Source organism: Plodia interpunctella, chromosome 24 (genome assembly GCF_027563975.2).
Source record: "Plodia interpunctella isolate USDA-ARS_2022_Savannah chromosome 24, ilPloInte3.2, whole genome shotgun sequence".
Lineage (NCBI taxonomy): Eukaryota > Metazoa > Arthropoda > Insecta > Lepidoptera > Pyralidae > Plodia > Plodia interpunctella.
Window position 1 is genome coordinate 4,876,852 of NC_071317.1, and position 22,094 is coordinate 4,898,945.

The following is a 22,094-nucleotide window of genomic DNA, read 5'->3' on the forward strand; positions in this document are numbered from 1 at the left end:
ATTACAGTCGAACTTATTATTTAAAACCAAAAGTGGTTTTAAATAATAGTTTCAAGCTTTTATTTAACCTGCAATATGACTATGTATGTATATGTCTATTCTGGTGGAACTCAATTTTGAAACAGAAAACCTAAAGATAATTAATTAACCTACCCCATACTGAGTCCATATATAAATGTCAAAAATATTTCTATATAAATATCCCAAAATTAAAAAATTGTAAAAAAAAAATATTAACCTTCCAGCGGCAAGTTTCGACTTCGCTCGAGTAAAACCATAATAAAAAAGTAGCCTGAAGGTTTCGTCTATCTGTGCCCATCAAAATTGGTCCAGTAGTTCTTGAGTTTACTCATTACAAATCTTCTCTTTATAATATTAGTATTGATTATATTTAATATTTGACAACCTCGGTGGCGCAGTGGTAAGGTTCTTGCCACTGAACCGAGAGGTCCCGGGTTCGATCCCCGGTCGGGTCATGATAGAAAACGATCCTTTTCTGATTGGCCCGGGTCTTGGATGTTTATTTATATATGTATTTATTATAAAATATAGTATCGTTGAGTTAGTATCCCATAACACAAGTCTCGAACTTACTTTGGGACTAGCTCAATCTGTGTGATTCGTCCCAATATATTTATTTATAATTTATTTATTAATAATATGGATGTAATAAATATTAGATATAATATTAACGTATTTTTCTCAGCTTTTAAATGCGAAAAGCTTAAAGTTTTCCAAGGTATCTATTTGAAATAATGACAATATTCAATGATAGTGCTGTGGTGCCATATTGTCTGAGTCGCACGCAAATTTCAGTCGATAAATTATTACTGTGCGGCAAAATGCATAACGCAGATTTGTGATGTCGAACTATCGATGACGGTTGAATGGAAAAGTCATGGATTATATCGATAATAGTACACAGATACTATACTACTCAGATACTATAGGATTTAAGGAAATAGCTGACTTTTCCATTCAATCGTTATCGATAGTTAAGGAATAGTTACCCGATAGATAAGGAATTCATAAAGAATTACTAAGAACAGAGCTGATTTTCAGAGTATTATTAAATTCTTTAGTACGAAACTCTATGAACAAAATCGGAATATATTTTTGATATTACTTTTACTTTCAAATATAACATCATTTAACGTAGTAATGAAAGCACCGGTATATTAAACTCTGGAAAAATCTTTTTGAAATTATTTTATCAGAACATAATACTTTATTTTGGCGTAAAGCTGCTCACACCCACGAAAAATTGAGAAATGAAATGCAGCTCGCGCAGGTGGTGTATAAATTCAATATTACCCATTTGAGTAAGGAGATAAAAATAAAACCACTATATGAAAATCAAAATCAACGTGCCAGCGTTCTTGGCACGGTGATTGCCACGTCACGGAATATTTGATAACATATTTATATATATAGAAAGATATCTGGAATACTTCTTATCCCGAAATTAACGCGGGAGCGAAGCCCCGGGGCGCTGCAGTGCAATAAAGTTATTTCAAACAAACAGATACATGACGTGTTCTACGTAATAAAGTTCTTTTATAAATGAAAGATTAATGATAAACTGAAATGTATTCGTTTTAAGACCCACGGATTCACGGAATCTGTGCTCCATGGTAAGACCTATGGCACTGGGCCAACAGCCATATGGATCAATTGAGAGCTAGATTAAACCAGTTTAGTCCAGTTTAATTCAGAATTAACGGTAAAAACAGGAAACCGGCTATTACTAGTTTTTCTTGATCGATGTAGGCGATGTGGAATTATTTTCCCAAGCCGTGATAGGAAAATATGAGTAAGACACTAGAGTGATGAAAATAAATTGAAACTGCAAATTATTATGTAAATTCATGTGGAACTGAACATACCTATTCATAAATATAAATATTAGTCTACTATCCGTATCATCCGAAGAATCATCTTCACGTTAACCACTTTTTGAAGTGAAAACTTCTTTACGGGCGTTGTGCACTTTTTGTGATAGCTACACTTGCGCCAGGATACGTTTAAAATACTCACATTACGGCACTCCTGGAGTGCAACCAATTTTTTTTTTAAATCAACCCATAATGGGGGTGAAAGATTGTATGAAAATCATGTTGAAAAGACGACCAAAAACGACTGAATTGGCTATCACACACGAGTTAACACAAAAATTATAATTATGCCGACAGAAGTAACTATTCTACACTGAATTTATTCACGTGTAAACAGCTAGTAACCCTATAAAAATGGCATTGTAATAAAAATTGTCATTGATGTAAAGACTGCGATATTTGTATCTTGTTTTGTTTAGTATGCAATAGTAGTCGCCAGGAAAAAGCATTGGCTATCTTCCAATTGGGTTAACACCACTTTTATACGGCAGTCATATTTGGATAATGCAAAACAAAAGGTCATAATTTTTTATTGTTGTTTACTTCTCTCTCTTTCTAATCTGAGCGTTTCAGTCATTATTATTATCAATACGATCTATATCTATATACTCTATATTCTATATATTACATAATAATAAAATTGTAAGTGTTCTACGTCTGTTCGCGCAAAACGTAAACACTACTGGATGGAATTTGATGTGGTTATCTCAGTTGCATAGCGGATGGTCTAACTTAAAATCTTGCATGGGTTTCATCGCGATACGTTGCTGAGATATTGACAATATTAATGAGCGAGGAAAGCTCACTAGTTTCCAAGGAAATAAAAAACGCAACGCAATCTTATCGAGCTGTTGGCTTGGCATCATTGCGTTTCTAATTAATAAGAGTAATAATAACTTGTAAATTAAGTATCCAGTTCATATTATCATCCCAACACCCAACTATGTATCTAAATGTGAAATTAAGTTGGTTATTTGTCTGTTACCTCTTCACGCTTTATCTAATCAACCGAACTAAATGAAATCTCTCATAAATATAGAGCATACGAAGAAGTACCTACATTCGTTTTCATTAGAACAATTTCATTCCGGGAAAAAGTACATTTCCCGTGAGAAATGTACTTTTTTCCGCGCGGACGGAACCGTGGGCTAGCCTAAAAGCTAGTTAACCATAATGAAGAACACTTTATGTATACTTGAGTCCCTAATGTGATAAATTAAGGTAATGTTTTTAGAATGGCTCCAATTTCGGAAATGGAAGATGCGATTGATCTTCTGACGACGTATAAGTAAAATTATTTGTTTATAAAGGCGTGTAGTTCCGCCTTAGACTATTCTAAGTCTTATGACCATTCCATATCCTCCCGTGGATGTCGTATGAGGTGACTAATTTTGCGAAGCCTGAGGTGATAGGTAACAATGACGTTCCCATGTACTAACACAATATTAAAACGTTAAAAACTTATAACTACGTAGTCATCTCATAAAAACCTTTAAAATATAACCGTATAAATATAAGAAGTATTAAAACTCTCAAAAGCAATAAAATAGAAATAAATTAGTGTAAACTTCGCTTCCACAACTTGGAGTTCTGTCTGTGTTTGTCTAAGTTTGAAGGACTAGACTGGGAGACCATTGTCCACAGCTGGAATTTCGAAGACTTTTCTAAATATAGATAAACAGTAATTAAGATAGTTTCATCGCCTGGGAGTAAAGGGGATCGCGCTTTGTTTATACAGTTATTACATAGCTAATGTAAACATTATTTAATACACTAGCTACGCCCGGTGGCTTCGCTCCCGTGGGAATTTCAGGATAAAAAGTACCCTATGTGTTATTCCAGGTTATATTCATTCCGTGTACCAAATTTCATAACAATCGGTCCAGTAGATTTTGCGTGAAAGAGTAACAAACATACATACATGCACAGATCCTCACAAACTTTCGCATTTAGTATAATATTAGTAGGATTGTTCAGGGTACCCTGAACTAAAGGCAAATTTCAACATAGGTACCGTGCCCTAAAATTTTCGTCATACAATACAAATTCAAAAATATTAGCAATGTCCACGGAGTTCTGCTTTCGGATATATATTTGCCTTTAGTTCAGGCTATCGGCAACAAATATAATGAAACGTATAATAAGACCCACTTTTTTGTGTGTATTATGCATATATAAACCTTCCTCTTGAATCGCTCAACAAGAGCGACATCAAAATTCTAAGCATACATAGGGACAGACAGATAACGGACAGATTAGTGGGAAGACACACAGATGAAAGATATAGGGACAGACAGACAGCGGGAAACGACTTTGTTTCATATGTAATGATAACGATAATAAAAACGAACACGTGTCTTCAGTATTTGTTTGGTAAAGTTTGTAGTTCAGTCGAAATGATCTTCTAAAGTTCTTATATAAGATTATTTAAATACTTTAAAGTAGTATATGACCTGTTTACTTATTATTATAAAGAAAAAAGTATAAATGATAAGGGGAAAGTCTGCATGAACATCAGATCGTAATAAAAACTACCCGAGATTTGATATTTTTCTTCGATAGCTTCTAGGATGTAACATTAAAGTGACATTAAGTGTAGTAAACCGTTTTCCCGCCACAAAACAAACCACCATAAAATAGTCATTATTTAAACATATGTTTTGTATTTCACTTACTTTGTTTCTTATGAATGTACGTACATCTGTAACTGAATAAAATTGATTCATTTTTGACGACCTCGTTGGAGCAGTGGTAAAGTGCTTGCCTCTGAACCGAGAGGTCCCGGGTTCGATCCCCGGTCGGGTCATGATGGAAAATGATCTTTTTCTGATCGGCCCGGGTCTTGGATGTTTATCTATATATGTTATATGTTATAAAATATAGTATCGTTGAGCTAGTATCCCATAACACAAGTCTCGAACTTAATTTTAGGGCTAGCTCAATCTTTGTGATTTGTATGTAACTTCTACAACACTAAAATCGACTCATTGCAAACATTTACAGAGAGTTTTGAAACAAATATTTGTCTGCGGTTCCGGGTAGGTTGTGCCTGTTTCTATTTGTGTCGATTGGACCCGATGTTGCGGCTCAGCCTTAGGCCTAGCCTTTTTTTTGATAAATACTTCTTTTTATTTAATAATTTTAAAATACAAAATTTTGCATCACGTCCATGCTTGCTTAGAAGGAGAAGAAAAAATGTGACGTGCAAAAAGGCGGCATTTATTTATGTCATACAAGAAACAAGACTTTGACAGTTTATTTAAAAAAATAAAGGCTGAGCAAAGCTTAGTTTGTATAGTGCTGTACATTTATTAAAATTATATCAAGCGAAAATCCTTAATGATGTATCTTTGAAAAATTCCAGTCTTTTTATTTTTTAGTGACTTTACGGTATTTTTTATTGTGTATTTCTATTTGTGTGTCTATTGTCTTAATCGACATCAATATACTGATAAAAATATTATTATAATGACTCAATCCATATTCTTATTCACAAAATAACTAGTTTAATCACTGTAGTGATTATTAAGTGCTGTTCTAAAAATTTTCGCGGATGAATGATAACGGTCAGATATAATTTTTGGATATTCCCGAAAGATTTCATCGGAAGAATGTTCAAATGAAAATTTCTTTAGGAAATCTTCAAGACAAATGCAACAAACAATTAGGGACATTGTTTATAACTATAGTAATCACTACTTATGTCGTCGATTTGAGTAATACATTACTCAAATGCACTGTTACTTATGAGATTACATTAATGAATGACATAAACATTATTATTAGCTTTATAGCGACGATAACTCCATATGGTCTCATAAATTATATTCCATATCATAAAATGTAATAGAATTGTCAAAATTACACTAAATGTATAGAAAAAAGTAGATTAGCGTGAGCTTTATTTTGACGGATGGATATATTTATTTATTTATCAATTTATGTACACAATAAACTTAAATTACGGTCTTTATGGGACTAATAGAAGCCAAAACAATTTCTTTAGAATTTTTGCCTGCCTGTCTGTATGTTTGTTCGCGCATCACGCAAAAAAAATTTGCATATGGTCTAACTTAAATAAAATCTGGTATAGGTTTCATCGCGATACGTTGCCAAAAAAAAGACGTAACCATAAACTCCAAATCATTTCGAAATTGGCGGGAAAACAGCGTTACATCAAAAGCGGACGGCGGAAAGTGACGACGACATCAAAAGAAACATATCTTGCATACAAAATCTGATAATGCATGTATAAAATTATGTATGTTACACCTACCTACTGTCAATTATATTATACTTATACAATCATTACTTTCTTTTACGTGTCCGATATAAGAAAGTGCCTCATTTTCATAAAGATTACGCAAATCTACAAGATTAAATTTATTATTTCGTTTCCAAAAAGAAATATTTACTAAACTCTTGTTTTTAACTAGATTTTTTTTCTTTTTCAGGTATGTAACATTGATAACTATATTAAGCTGTTAAATTACCATTATATATAATTGTAAGTAAAATATCATAAAACACAACTTATTATAAGTATTAATAATTAGAATAATTATATAGTTAGTAATAATATCCGTGTAAGTTTTAGACATACATACATATACATACATACTACACTGCTATGATATGTATGTATGTGCTTAGATCTTTAAAAGAACACAACGGATTTTGATGCGAGTTTTTAATAAATAAGTTCCCGAGGAAGATATGCGTTTATTTTATATTAGGGTTTTAAGGTTTTATCCGAGCAAAGCTGGGACAAACCGCTAGTATCTAAATAATTCACAGATCGAATAAGTCAACCCATCCAAAACTGACAATTATTAATGATTTGGCCCAAAGGTAACCATTAACTGTGTCTACCGTAAAGGTTTGCCATCAATTTGAATACTCAGATAGACCTTTGCTTTAGGTTGCCGCACAGATTTCGAGTATTATATAAATCTGCATTTAATTTATGTCAACTAGTATTTAAATCCCACTTCCTACTTATATTATTAATGCGAAAGTTTGTGAGGATATGTGTTTGTTACTCTTTCACGCAAAATCTACTGGCCCGATTGTTATGAAATTTGGTACACGGGTAGAATATAATCTGGAGCAACACATAGGGTACTTTTTATCCCGAAATTCCTATGGTAGCGAAGTCCCGGGCTGCAGCTAGTAACTATATAAATATAGCAAACAATCCTTCATTTTGTTTTATTTTACAAAATAAAAATATCAAGCTCCGTTGTTTTATAGATTTTGACACTAACGTGCTTTGACTTATGTCGTATCTCCATACTTTTATTTTATACTATACTATTACAATTTTTTTTAGAATTTTTGCATGTCTATATGTTTGTTACCCATCACGCAAAAACTGTTGAATAGAATTTAATGTAGTTTTCACAGTTCACAATTTTTGCGTTATATGTCGACAGACGTAAAAATGACAGAGCGCGACTCAGAAATGCGGAATGGCTCTATAAGGGCTAACATTTTTTATAGAATACTAGATGTTGCCCGGGGCTTCACTCCCGTGGGAATTTTGAGATAAAATATAGCTTATAGCAATCTTGGATAATGTACGTTTACAATGGTGAAATATTTTTTTAAATTGGTTCGGTACTTTCGGAGATTGCCCGACTCAAACATACAAACTCACAAACGCCTACCTCAATAATAGTATAGGTTATTTTTTTATATTTTAAATTATTTTGTTGTTCCGCCCTGGCATAGGTCCACTCTATAGATATAATTAATGGTCCACTCCATATCCTTACGTGGTTATTGTATGAGCCGACTAAGGGACACATAGCCTAGGCAACAATAACATTCTTCATGCAGGGAGGGGGGCGCGCGACCGGATGTAAAATCAAAGCCGAATCTTCAAAATTTCGGTTTATTTTTGGCTTCAGGGAATAGTTTGACGAGAATGAGCAATTTACGCGAGGATAAAAGTGGAACATCCCTAATTGTCTAACATTATATTCGTAGGGCAAAGCACTTAGGTGAAAATTGCGAGGCAATCAAATTCTAGAAGTAGTTTGCGGTAGTTAGCGGCGGCAAAGTGGGTTACGAGAGTTTGTTTGACTGTTTATTTAATTAAAAGAGGTGTTGGATTACTAAACCTTGTCTTTGAGAACTAATTGCTTTTTGTTTCACCTAACAACTTACCTATATTTACCGGTAAAAGGAATGTTTCATGAAATCAAGTTTGTAGTATTCAAGTTGACAAATTATTCGGCGGCGCAGTGGTAAAGTGCTCGCCCCCTGAACCGAGTTCGATCCGTCATGATGGAAAATGATCTTTTTCTGATTGGCCCGGGTCTTGGATGTTTATCTATACAAGTATTTGTTATAAAATATAGTATCATTGAGTTAGTATCCCATAACACAAGTCTAGAACTTACTTTGGGGCTGGCTCAATCTGTGTGATTTGTCCCAATATATTTATTATTTATTTATTAGTTTCTTTATTCCACTATTCTTATCTTAAACGCCTTATCCCGTGGCAATTGAGGTGTCATAAGTTTCCTAAATAAAGTAATCTGAGGTGACATAGGTTATGTGACTATAAAAATATATTTATTTATATACCCCACATGGCAAGAGAGAGATATCATCACAGAATTTCGGAGCACAAACAAAATTAATTCCCGTGTTGGTACAATTACAACAGATTGAGACACAAAAGTTATGTTATTCACAGTAGAATGCGAGCTAGGGAACGATACAAGCGTCTCTCATTTACGAGTATTTGGAGTATTTGTGACTTCACACTAGAGTGTTGTTCAAACGTTAGCCATAGAATTAATACTATATTGTAGATGGTTCCCGCCCTAGTTTAGTTAATTGATCACACAAAAATAATGGTCCTAGAAATTTGTGATTAATATGATCAAGCTTGGACACATTAATCACAAAAAATATAATTGGGCTATTTGAATGGGTAAAAATAACACGTTAATTAAATGTCACTTTAATTGATCAGTTTTATTAATTACGAGATTTACTATTATTTCGATCTGTAATACCTAATTTATTTTCACCTTAAGCTGTTATTGCCGTCAGAGAGATATTTTTGCATTTAACGGTGAAAAAAAGCTACGTCCGTTCTATAAACCGAGGAGTTCCCTTGTCGGGACCCGATCCTGGGTGGGTGAATTTTCGAGCGTTTTGACCGCCGCCATTACCCTTCTTCAAATTTCAACGAAGACATAAGAAACTTTTTACTACCTTAATTTAAAATTAATAATCAAAGTAAAATTTATTAACATTTGATAACATTTGATTTTAAAGATTTTCGAATGGTTCTTCATTTTGAAGGAGGATAATTCAGGCGTTCAGAACGCTCGAAAATTCAGCCGGGTGCGCCATCTGGGTAATACAAAATAGTGGTTTGTTATTAGGGTTTCCATTTTATCTATGTTTTATTCCACGCAACGACCACGACCATGCAGAATATTAAAGGAATATAACGTACGCACTATAGAAAACGCACACAATGCATATAAATTCATGCTCTACTGAGCAATGCTTTTAAGACATCACTACCAATCATAATATGCAGCGTGCCCTGACGGCAGATCTGTGTTCTGCTTGGGTGCTGTGTCAATATACCCTTTCACTGTTATGTATGTACAAACATACACATAAACATACACTATTTGGACTAAAATAACCGACTAAAAACTAGATGGGTCGGGGCAGACTGGGGAAAAACTGGGAGGATACGCCATATTTCGGTTTCTCTAACAAAAGTTGTTGCTACAATGGATTTAGTAAGTACATTCCATGGTTGCGACAATAAGCGAGGGGGGTGAGGCAGACGAGTGGGGTAAACGGTTCGGCTATCGCCCCGCTCTTCGTGACGTGTGCACTTTATTTTGTGGCTTTTTTTTTTTCTTTATTTGATACGTTAGCCGAATGCTCTGACCCGATTCAATCTGCAATATCATTCAAGGAAGACTAAAATATAATGGCTACCTTTTTAAGTCCTTCTGGCATGATAGGGACCAACACTGTTCGAATGAGTTTCTTTCGGCATTTCTTCTCAGTAGTGGTCGTTCCGAAATGCCAGTAGTTGGTAGCTTGTGAGAAATTACTATTTAATATAAAAATGACGTGAAAAAGTGCCTGTGAAGGTCTAATTTCTGAATAAATGATTTGAATTTTATGTCTACGTATTCGATTAGAGATGGTACGGTCAGCCGCGCGCAGGTTAAAGTTTATTAAAATATTTATTTAAGTCAACATCAAAGGTGTATATATATTCAAGCTCAATCGATTGAAGATATCTGCTTGCAAAATTGAGTGATAAAATTCAACCCGAATAAAGGTACATCTATACTATACATATATAATATAAGTATATACTATATTATTATTATAAAGAGGTAAGCGTTTGAGTTTGTGAGATTGTATGTTTGAGACGGGTAATCTCCGAAACTACCGAACCGATTTCAAAATTTTTGTCACCATTAGAAAGGTATATTATCTAAGATTGCTATAGGCTATATTATGACTCAAAATTCCCACGGGTGCAAAGCCCCGGGCGACATCTAGTACATTAAAAGTTGAATAAAAGCTTGTAACGTCATTGATGGACTTTTGTTTTCACACAGATATATATACGAGTATGTGGCAATTCATCCGAGAGCAATTTAAAACTTTCTGTCGCAATGAAAGGTAGGAAGGGACGATTTTAGGGCCCACTGACCACCGATAAACCCAAGGTAAAGGCTCGTGATGAATAATTTAGATTTGGACAAGACATGTTTTCAAAATTGTAAGGTCTTAATGGATGTATGGACCTTTTTAAATTCAACGACAGATAATTTTGTCCTTTTCGAGGGTTTTATCTTATAGAAATCTAAGTTTGGACTGCGTTTGCCTATTTATTTATACGATTTATTTGATAATACTAGATGTTGCCCGGGGCTTCGCTCCTGTGGGAATTTTGAGATAAAACATAGCCTATAGCAATCTTGGATAGTGTACCTTTTTAATTGTGAAAGAAATTTTGAAATCGGTTCGGTAGTTTCGGAGATTACCCGCCTCAAACATACAAACTCACAAACGCTTACCTCTTTATAATAATAGTATAGATTAATGACGTATTTACTGTATGTATATGGGAATGGTGAATCATGTCAAAGTGCAGGTTAGGTTGCAAAACTAATGACGCTAACTGCAACTAAGTTTTGAACAACAAATAGTATTTAATTATTAATAGTATTATATATATATATATATATTTCCCCTGTGAATATTAAAAGGTAAATCCAATTCGATTGAGTGTGTGTGAATGTGTTAAAGAACTTTTCCAGTAGCGATAAAATAACTCGTCTATGCTACTTTGCCTTATGTATTACAAACTTGAGCTTTTTAAAGTCATTGTCCCCGAAAGCTAATCTTTTGGAGCATTAAACGAATTAAGCTTTTAATTCCTCGGGGTATACAAAGTTTTATTAGAAAACTGTAATGAGAATTTTATACATTATGGCCGCCATTATTCTTTGTAATGCAGTTTAAAACCCACGGAAAACATACTTTCTCTCTTTTGTTCAAGTCGCCTAAAGGCATCTGACATATAATAAAAGAAGATGTTTCCAATCAAACAGCCACAGACACATTATCTATATTTGCAACTGAAGTTAAAAATAATAAAACAAAAAAAAAAACACAAAATAATACCGTCAAGTTTATTAAATACTACTGCTCCGGTAAGAATTTTAAGATAAAATATAGCCTATAGCAATCTTGGGTAATGTTTCCAATGGTGAAAGAATTTTTGAAATCGGTTCGGTAGTTTCGGAGTTTAACCCGCCTCAAACACACGTTCTCAAACAAACTTTATTATAATAGTATAGATGTAATTACAGTAAATTTTAATTTATCTATTGTATATCTACATATCGATAGCTAAATAATAGAATATTCGTAACCCTTTCTCGGACACTATAAAAGAACCACACAATAAACTTCTTTTACATAAATCAAACTCAATTCTTTTAACGTCACTGACGTAACGTCAGAAAATTTTGACATTGACAAATAATTAAATATTGCCATTTAAATCTCGCATCATAAATGCGAAAGTATATTCACACCGCCGAAAAATTATTACCCATGCTTCAAAACTTTCTTTCAATATCTTCCTTCGTTACATCCTATAATAACACTTTGTAATGTATAGATCAAACTCACTTTTCACGTCAAGCCCGACCGGTTTCTTTGTATGTCAGTGACACCACATCTCCGGATCAGACGTTCAAGGCATAGTCAATATCTCCGTTCAAACATCTCTCTATTGTACTTACAAATTAACATTTAACCTAACTAGGCTTTTAGTATTAGACATGTGAATAATATTTGAAAGTTAATTTCTCCTAAAAGATAATAACTTCTATCTGTCATCTCCGCACGTTCTTGCGTTCGGGGCTGTGACGCCGCGGAGCTCGGGGTCAGCTTTAAAAACAACCTCAAGATTTTTAAGATTCGACTGCGATTTTACAATATATTGACTGTCTGATGTCAATCCTGTATGATCACTCAAGGAACACACATATATAGGTAATATAATTTTTTCCAGTTCTATAATGTGTGTGGTGATTTCGGCATTTCTTCTCAGCAGTGGTCGTTCCGAAATGCCAGTAATTTGTAGCTTGTGAGTAAATAACTATAAATATAAAATTTGACGAGAAAAAGTGCCTGTGAAGGTCTAATTTCTGAATAAATGATTTGAATTTGAATTTGGCCAATGGTAATCACTTAATACACCCATGAAAAATAGACGTGACAGTCGTTGTACTTATGTAATTTTTTTCGTTTATATATAGTTTACGTTTTAAAAAAATAATGAACTACTAATTTATTTGCATAACGAGATTGCGTGATGCTTATTTCAAACGACGTTACAATACTTAGTAGTATATTAATTAGTAACATTGTAATGAATCTTAATATGGGCAGATTCAGATTAATCATAATAAGAAAGTCGTGACGTAAACATCCTTTTATACAAATTTCTAAAAGGATATGTGAAATCTTTCTTACAATCCGCGCTTCGAAGTGCTTTTCTTCAAAAAACTAAGTACTTTAAATATGATAATTATTATCCAATCCAGTTGCTTAAATTAAATAGACAAATTTCGTTATAGTTTAGAAGATTGATGGCATTCATATTATCATTATATATTAATCATGTCATTAGTGTTGCCACCGAATAAATTACGGCAAAAAATGCCCACATACCGACACGTACATTCAAACATTTCCGTTCAAGGTTAATGCATCTTGTCCAGTGTCCTAGTTAGGCGAAAACTTTGCAGGTAGCGCGACGCAGCGCGATATATTGTTATACTCGTATGGATAGGTTATATTATAAGAATGATGCGACCAAAATTTTGTTTTTCTTAGAAATACCGATCCGAGCGAAAACGCTCGGATTGAAGCATGAAAACAATACCTATTTATTTCATGACTAATTTATTTCGGCACTTTACAGGCCCAAATATTCTTGAAAACTACCTTTTTATTTTGATTTCGGCTTCATTAATTTTTGCTAGTCTAACAAACAAATACGTGATTAATTTTCTATCAAACTATGTAATTTTTTTTCATTTGTATTCATGGTTGTCACCGTAATCATAATCACTCACGCACATCGTCGCAAAGCGTCTTCTAGCATACCGTCACTAACCCCGGACACCGGGTTAGGCCCCGTTCACATCAGCTAAAAATAAAAGCCGGTAGAAAGCAGCGTTCTGATGATTTGCATTCGTTTACCTTAAGACACGCATGCCATTTCTCCTAACAGTCGCCATGTCATAAGCAGAAGCGGGGCCAATAGAACAAGTGATGAAAAATAGTAATTTTTAGGTTAGAATTTTTTTATTAAGTACAATTTTGAGATGGTTGAATGAAGTTAGAAATTAAATTAAACAAACCACGTTTGTGTAAATTGTAAATTACCTTGCAAATGTTTAATACCCCAGCGGCTCACATCAAACGGATCACTGAACTGTCTTCAAAGTTTACTAATTGTAATTAACAATGCCACGCTTGTTTGGAACAAATAACTAAACAAATACAATAATTAGATTATCTCTCTCACATCTGACAGGCTGCTTCATGATTGACTGTGATTCTCGAAACCGCTTAAAAACCTTTAATAATTTTACGCTCGGCCGTCAGAAGTCAACCCTCTTTGTGAGTTTTATTTATATCTATCAGCTCAAAAAAATCATCATATTCCTTAACAGATGCCCATCTCTGCTCATCAAAATATACATTCACTAGATGTTGCCCGGGGCATCGCTCCTATGAGAATTTTGAGATAAAATATAGCTTATAGCAATCTTGGATAATGTACCTTACTAATGGTGAAAGAATTTTTTAAATTGTTTCAGTAACTTCAGAGATTACCCGCCTTAAACATACAAATTCACAAACTTTATGAAATTAGTATGGATATAATTTTACCCCCGGCCGTCAGAAGTCAACCTCTTTGGGAATTTTGTTATTATCTATGCGCTCAAACAAATCATTAAATTACTGAATAATACCTATATACCCGCCCATCTCTGCTCATCAAAATATACATTAATTTAAATTGTCATTTTTATTTCCTGTGCCCGTGCATTTGGTATCATTGGACTTAGGTCCCGTAAATATTCTAGGATATATGTATCTCATTCTTCGCAGATATTCTATCCGTGTACCAAATTTTATCAAAACCCGTATCGTAGATTTTGGGTGATTGAGTAATAAACACAACCACAGAATGAGAAGAGAACCACAGAAGACCCTCATTTGAAAATTGACGTCCTTGGAGAAAAAGCGGTGAAGTTTGTTGCGCTTCGTCTTCATCACCTAAGCTTTGGAAGTTGTCATGAGACATTTTGACGATAACTAAACATTTTGGCAATAAGTGATGTATATCATACTATGTTGAGTAAAGAATTTTGAATTTTAATTAAAAGTGGTAATTTACACTACATAGTTTCACTCCAAAGCTACTCTAATTTGATGTAACTAACCCAAATTCGTAGGGAACCGTAATACGACATATGTTTGAATATTAATTAATTCATGCATGAATATGAATGAAGGAATGGATCGCTTCTGCGTTGTCTTCGCGACCCACTGTCCACTAAGGCTACTTTCGCCCAATGACTTTGGTGTTTGGCGCAAAACAGAAGCGTACAGCACCAACTTGACATTATCAATAAACAGATTGCCAAACTTTGGCGGTTCGACGTACATTGCTGGTTTTTCTTGCTGTGAAAAATGGCTCACATACAAAGTAAACAATATACAATCATTTGCGTCGTCATTACAGTATAGTGTATAGGAGACACATTTGGACATAATCAGATAAAACTGTGGTGGTTTTTCGTCAGTCGTAAAATCACAGCGGAAACTTTAAACTGAACCTTTTTATTATTAACCATGCGAGAATGCCGGGAGTACGCTGTTATAAGAGAAAACAGTTACTCTAGTCAGGTTTTTTTTTTATTATTTCGCTGTACAAATCTACTATATAACTCTAATGTTGTGTATTCGCAATTACACTATCGGCAATGATATCTAAAGCCAGCCCTTTTGAAGACTTGGCTCTATTGTTACCCTATATGCTATAGCTATCAAAACTTTCTATGTCTTGGTCACCTCGTAATCCATCGGAGTATATACATAGAATGGCACACACGTGTATACACACAGCACCTACGAAATTTTAGTTCTTGCATTTAATGCTAAGATGGCCATCTTTTTTAGTTTCACTTCATAGTTTATGTCTACTGCTTCGTATCACCATTTACGAAGAAATAGGATGAACAAAGTCCCACAAATTATAATGCCAACAGGGAAACATGCGACGCACTACGCAACACGAAAGGTCCGTCATAAAATTATACTAATGATAAAAATTAAACTGTTTCACACTGTATAACTATGAAATGTCACGAATACTTGAAATGGCTATTGAAACAAGTTAAAAAAAAAGCAATTGTTGTGATGTTTGGCAGTATGTAGACTAGGCTTTAGGGCATATTGATCCAATATTGATTCTAAACATTATGATGATCGATCGATTTCGTCCATAGCAACAACTTCAACGTAGAAACATAGAAAATAGTTCTCAAAACACAGATTCGTCTAGCTTGGGAATTATAGAACTCATGTACACATAATGCTGCCTTGGTACCAAGCAAGATATAGGTTAATTTCTAGTTTGCTGATGTGGTTGAATATTGGACCTGCCTTAGCAACTGTATCATATGTATGTACAAAAATGTACTCGTATTTAAGTCAATAAACTTTTTTTTAATTTTATTTCAACGATTTTGAACTCGCTGGTGTGTTTGCGTGTGGCTTTTGTAGCCAATCTTATTGGTGAACGTTCTTATGCGAGCGTGTAAGTACACTGTTATTTGTAAAATAAATATATTAGGACAAATCACACAGATTGAGCTAGCCCCAAAGTATGTTCGAGACTTGTGTTATGGGATGCTAACTCAACGATATTATATTTTATAACAAATACATATGTGTGAGTACACTGTTATTTGTAAAATAAATATATTAGGACAAATCACACAGATTGAGCTAGCCCCAAAGTAGGTTCGAGACTTGTGTTATGGGATGCTAACTCAACGATACTATATTTTATAACAAATACATATATAGATAAACGTCCAAGACCTGGGCCAATCAAAAAAAGATCATTTTCCATCATGACCCGACCGGGGATCGAACACGGGACTTTACCACTGCGCCACCGAGGTCGTCATTCGTAGTTGTATATACGACAACATACCCTTATTATGATGGATAAACATAAAATCGATAAGGGCCTGTGTTAATGGTCTGTGCTATTAAGGGCTAATTCTGTTTATGTTCCCTCTTGTGACCTTTAGCTTATTGAGACTGAAAATAGAAGGTGTAAAATTAGATCGTGCATAGCATAGTGGAATATAAGACAAAGCCATACTTTATTGATCTGCTAGAGGTCTGACCGGGCTTCGCTCGCGTAAAACCATAATACAAAAGTTGCTTATGTCACTTCAAAAGATTTCGTCTATCTCTGTGCCAAATTTCATCAAAATCGAAAGTTTTTGAGTTTATCCATTACAAACAAAATAACAAAAATACAAATCTTTTCTCTTAATAATATTAGGATTAATAAAGGGTAAATGCCTTTAATTATTTTATTTTCGGCTGTGACGTCCCGGACTCTACGATTGGGTCTGTCGCCGAACTCAAACACATGCCGACGCGAATGCGTCAACAATGCGTAGTTAGTAGTATGAGTGATTTACCACATAGTTACCACGATGAAAATCAGCAATGCATATCGAATCCGCCAATGTTTGGCAAACTGTTCGACGACATTGCGGAGTTGGCATAAGACAAATTGGCATATAAACACATTGTAAATGTGACGAAAGTAAGTGAAATTTAGAATTATTTACCATATTTCCAATTTAAGTAAATTGTAGAAACAATAGCAAGTATTTTAAATACATAACTGAACAATAGTGAAAACAAAACACAACATAAAATATAATGCTTTGTTTTTACTTTCATAAGCCATTTTGCATTTCTTGAGTAAAAGTTCTACAGATAATTAACACCTCATTTAAATTTCTTTACATATACAGCTTAAAGTCAAATATATGTCATGCTTTATTTACTTCAATATTATTTTTTTATTATTTAGGATGATATATATCATCTTATTGAAGTCAAAAATTTACATACATTAAAGTCTACCGCCGACTTCCAAAGCGCAGGTGAAGAAGCGGCGCAACAAACTTCACCGCAACCTTTTCTTCAAAGACGCCAATTGACAAATATGGTTCTTATAATTGAAGTTATAGAATACTTGCTTCTGCCCGCGATATTTTCTTTTGTGTGTTTTTTTTTTTTTTTGCAATAAAGTATAATGTAATGAAAGTAACAACAACCATTACAAGTAATTTAAAAATCGAGTTACTCCTCTAAGAGCACCGAGTTGAATAGCCCCAAATATCAATCCTCTTAAAGCCCTTTTCATATGAAAAACTTATTTAAACTTGTGTTAATGGACTGTGCTATTAAGGGCTAATTCTGTTTATGTTCCCTCTTGTGACCTTTAGCTTATTGAGACTGAAAATTGAAGGTGTAAAATTAGATCGTGCATAGCATAGTTGAATATAAGACAAAACCTTGCATACTTTATTGATCTACTAGATCTCTGTCCCGGCTTAGCTCGCGTAAAACCGTAATAAAAAGTAGCCTATGTGATATAGGCTACTTCAGAAGGTTTCGTCTATCTCTGTGTCAAATTTCATCAAAATCAAAAGTTTTTGAATTGATCGCTGCTTAATGGAATAGCTAAGTTCCATACTCTGAGAGAAATACCTGTAAAATCAATAATATAAATAGGTACAACGAATATCTTATTTTATGTCGTGACGTGACGTGCGCAGCACCAATTAAAATAACATCAAGTGCTAAGCCAGTGTTTTCACTAAGCGACTGTGCGATGTACGACGCAATGCGACACTGCATCTATAATAGAATATAGCGATAACAGGTGTTAGCACAGGTCACATGTAAAAAGTTATTTCTTCTGAAATATATTTTCTCACGTCCAATATTATAATTTATATTAATTTGATTATGTATATTTATTTTGTTATTAGAACAAAATGAAACTAATATATATGCTCATTGCACAGAGAAATACCGAAAGAAAATCATTTAACAGCATTGGACCCTATCTTGCTAGAGGTGTTTGTTTTGTTTATACATATTGTTTATCATTACAAAATTATATCAACAAATACAAACACCAAAATCACAGACATAATAATGTTCTTATATATGTGCACCAAAATAGTTGTTCATGGGATTAGTAGGAACTTCATTGTACTGATTTACATGTTATTGTCTCATCGCGCCGCGTCGCACTGTATTCTGTATTGTAGCTTACCCAGGACACCTGGTAAGAGGGCAATGTCCGTGAATAAACGAACGAATTTTACAGCACAGACGTTTAAAATTCTTAACTTTCGCTTTGCATATTTATTAAACAAAATATTCATATAAGAAATGTGTTATTTAATTTTTCTAACGTTTCTGATTGAATTACACCGGTTTTGGTGACCGCAAAAGTGGATCTCCCTCCACGCTAACTAGTATCGGTTCTCCAAATACCACCTGATGTACTTATCTTTAAAATATATCTTTAAAAACTTACCATGGTGGTCGAAAACGCCCTGGGGCTGAAGTTTAAAATTGTCATGTCAAATGCCGTGAAGTGACTATTGATTATTATTGTATTATAAATTGATTTGCGGTTTTTTTTTTCTATTAGTCCCGCGTTTGACGAAATAATCCCGCTTTTTCAACCATAAGGGTTTCAAAATCCCACTTTACCCAAAAAAATCTGGCATCGCTCTCGCCGACATGTTTCAGACTAATTGTCTTTATATAATTAATATGCTTATTATAATAGTATGTATCACATACATGCATGTATTCATGTACTCACTAACTTGACTCAAGAGTCAAGTTAGACAAATATTTACACATAAGAGTACTTCAAGTCAATTTCAAGAGCAAAGTTAAAGTTACAATTTTGTTAAATACCTATGCATTGATGCTGCATTATTGTTGATTCAAATCGATGCATCGCACTCATCAGTTCCTAACACACGACATCCAATATCTAGAGAAAGTGTGAAAGAGAGGAAAGTAGCTTGGCGAGGCTCTGTGCAATTGATTTCATTGATCACAGCTGTGTTTGGTTGGAATTTCTTTACGCATTAGAAGTTTAATTATAGACATAATGCATGTACCTACAATACATGTATTATTTTATAACGAGCTGGTTTTAATGACGATTTAGAGCTGGCTCTATTGTGATTTCACGCCCGGCCGCCTGCTTGGCGTCAACCCTGTTTAGAATATTGTTGCTGCCTAATTGTCAAGGCTTTTTATTGATGTCCTCGTGAAGATATTGAGAGATCCTATTTTAGGGCGTTAACCCCACGCTACACGTTACAATAAATAAATTTTTTGCAATTATCAAAAGAGCTCTGTGCAATATAAAGGTGAATCTGTTGTGAATTTGTGCAGCTTGTATGTGCTGCCGACTGTACAATAAATGTCATATGCATAAAATATTTTATGAGCACTATCGTAATGGAGCACTGAGGGTTGCTCACATTAAAACAACCATAAATTTACGAAGTGCACTGTGACATATTTAAATGGCAATGCGAAAGTAAGTTTATTTGTCTGTTACCTCTTCACGCTATATTTACTCAACTTCTTAAAATTCCGGATACATATAAACAAGGAAAAAAGTACGGTTCTCGTGGAAAATTCAATTGGGCGAAGGGCGAAGCCGCGCGCAAAAGCTGTTATATCAATAGTTTTCATTCAATACATAGAAAAGAACGTGTCACCTTACGGCTAATTACTACGTAGTAAACGAATTAAGTTTCATTTCAATTTCTACTCGAGAGTACAATCTCAACCTAATCTAATTCATTGTAAACTCGGCGCTATTACAGCGCCTTAGAGGTCCATGCAGGGTAACTTTATGTGTTGTTGACTGTACATGTTATGGGACGTTGCTAAAATTATAAACCAAATAAATTGTATGTTTGAATGCTATAATATCTGAGCCTACCAATTGTTTTTTCTATATAGATGTCGATTTCAAAATTATGTCAAGAAATTAATATAAATAAATAAATATATAAGGACAAATCACACAAACTGAGTTATCCCCAAAGTAAGTTCGAGACTTGTGTTATGGGATGCTAACTCAACGATTCATATTTTATAACAAATACATATAATATAGATAAATTTCTCGGGCCAATCAGAAAAAGATCATTTTCCATCATGACCCGACCGGGGATCGAACCCGGGACCTCTCGGTTCAGAGGCAAGAACTTTACCACTGCGCCACCGAGGTCGTTATTCCTCCAAAAATTTGATGGGTCCACTGCCACAGCAGTAGTGTTCTATAGTTATTAGATTTATCTTCATAAAATCATTAATGATTAACAAAACACGGCGACAACACATAATCAATCGTACATAATCGTGGTAATACAAGGTGTATACCAAATATTTTAACGTGGAGAAGCCACAAAAATACTCACAAACTTCGCCCTTTTAAATATTAGAGGTTATTTTATACAAAGGTTTACGAACAATATCCCTATTTTTCAAATATGTCCAGTCCAGGAAACTAGACAAAATGTTATTTAGTAGCAAGAAAAAGGTAAATTAAGGGTCGCTTCATCCCTTATTCTGTTGATGTATTTACATTACTGGCCACTTCACATGATTAACTGAATTGAGAACTAGGTAACAATATTATCCATTTGTCTTCCTTTAGTGACTTTATAAGGTTAACTTGGAAATAGGAAGTAGATTTATTTTCAAGTAAATTATTAACGTCAATAAGTTTTCTATTTCAACATTGAATAAATGAAAAAAAATCGATTTGATTTTAATGCTCAAGTGAAATCAATAAAGGGAGCTGTTTCAATCCTTCCTTACATCCTTCTCCTTACATATTACAAAATACGAGTATATTAGTCTAGACAAGCTGTTCGCGATAAACTCAAGTCACTGCTGCACGGATTTTCATGCGGTTGTCACCAATGGTGTGATCCGTGAGGAAGGTTTAGAGGCTTAATTTATTATGTTTTTACCCGAGTATAGTCTGGACGCGCCGCTAGTTGAAATATTATTTTTGAAAATAACTACGAGCCGTCTTTCTACTTCATCTCCTTCAGGGGATAAATCGATTAATACTTGTTACGAAACAAAAAGACAATTCTAATTATGTTCACTTTTAATTATTCTCGATAAAATTCTAAACGGATAAACTCATCAAAATTTTGCGTTAATTTGGCGTCCCGACGATTCTTATAAATTTAAACGAAATAAATTATGTATTAAGAAATGTAAGTAGGTGAGACTAAAGTCAGACAAATTGGATGAATACGCAATCTGTTTCTTTACATTCTTAAAGTGCACTTTGGGATCAGTTGTTACGCAATACCTGATCTCTCATGGAATATCTGATATTTCATGGATGATCTGCTTATCATTTCTGATAAAATTGCCGAACATTCGTGACTTCAGAACCATTTGAATATTATCCAATATAACGTCATATTT

At 34.0% G+C, this 22,094-nt stretch overlaps 1 protein-coding gene across 2 annotated transcripts in view; it reads left to right on the top strand.

The window, feature by feature from the left end:
• Osi24 (Osiris 24) overlaps positions 1-22,094 on the top strand; it is a 53,625-nt gene that overhangs the window by 19,867 nt on the left and 11,664 nt on the right. The gene's annotated exons all lie outside the window — the stretch shown is intronic.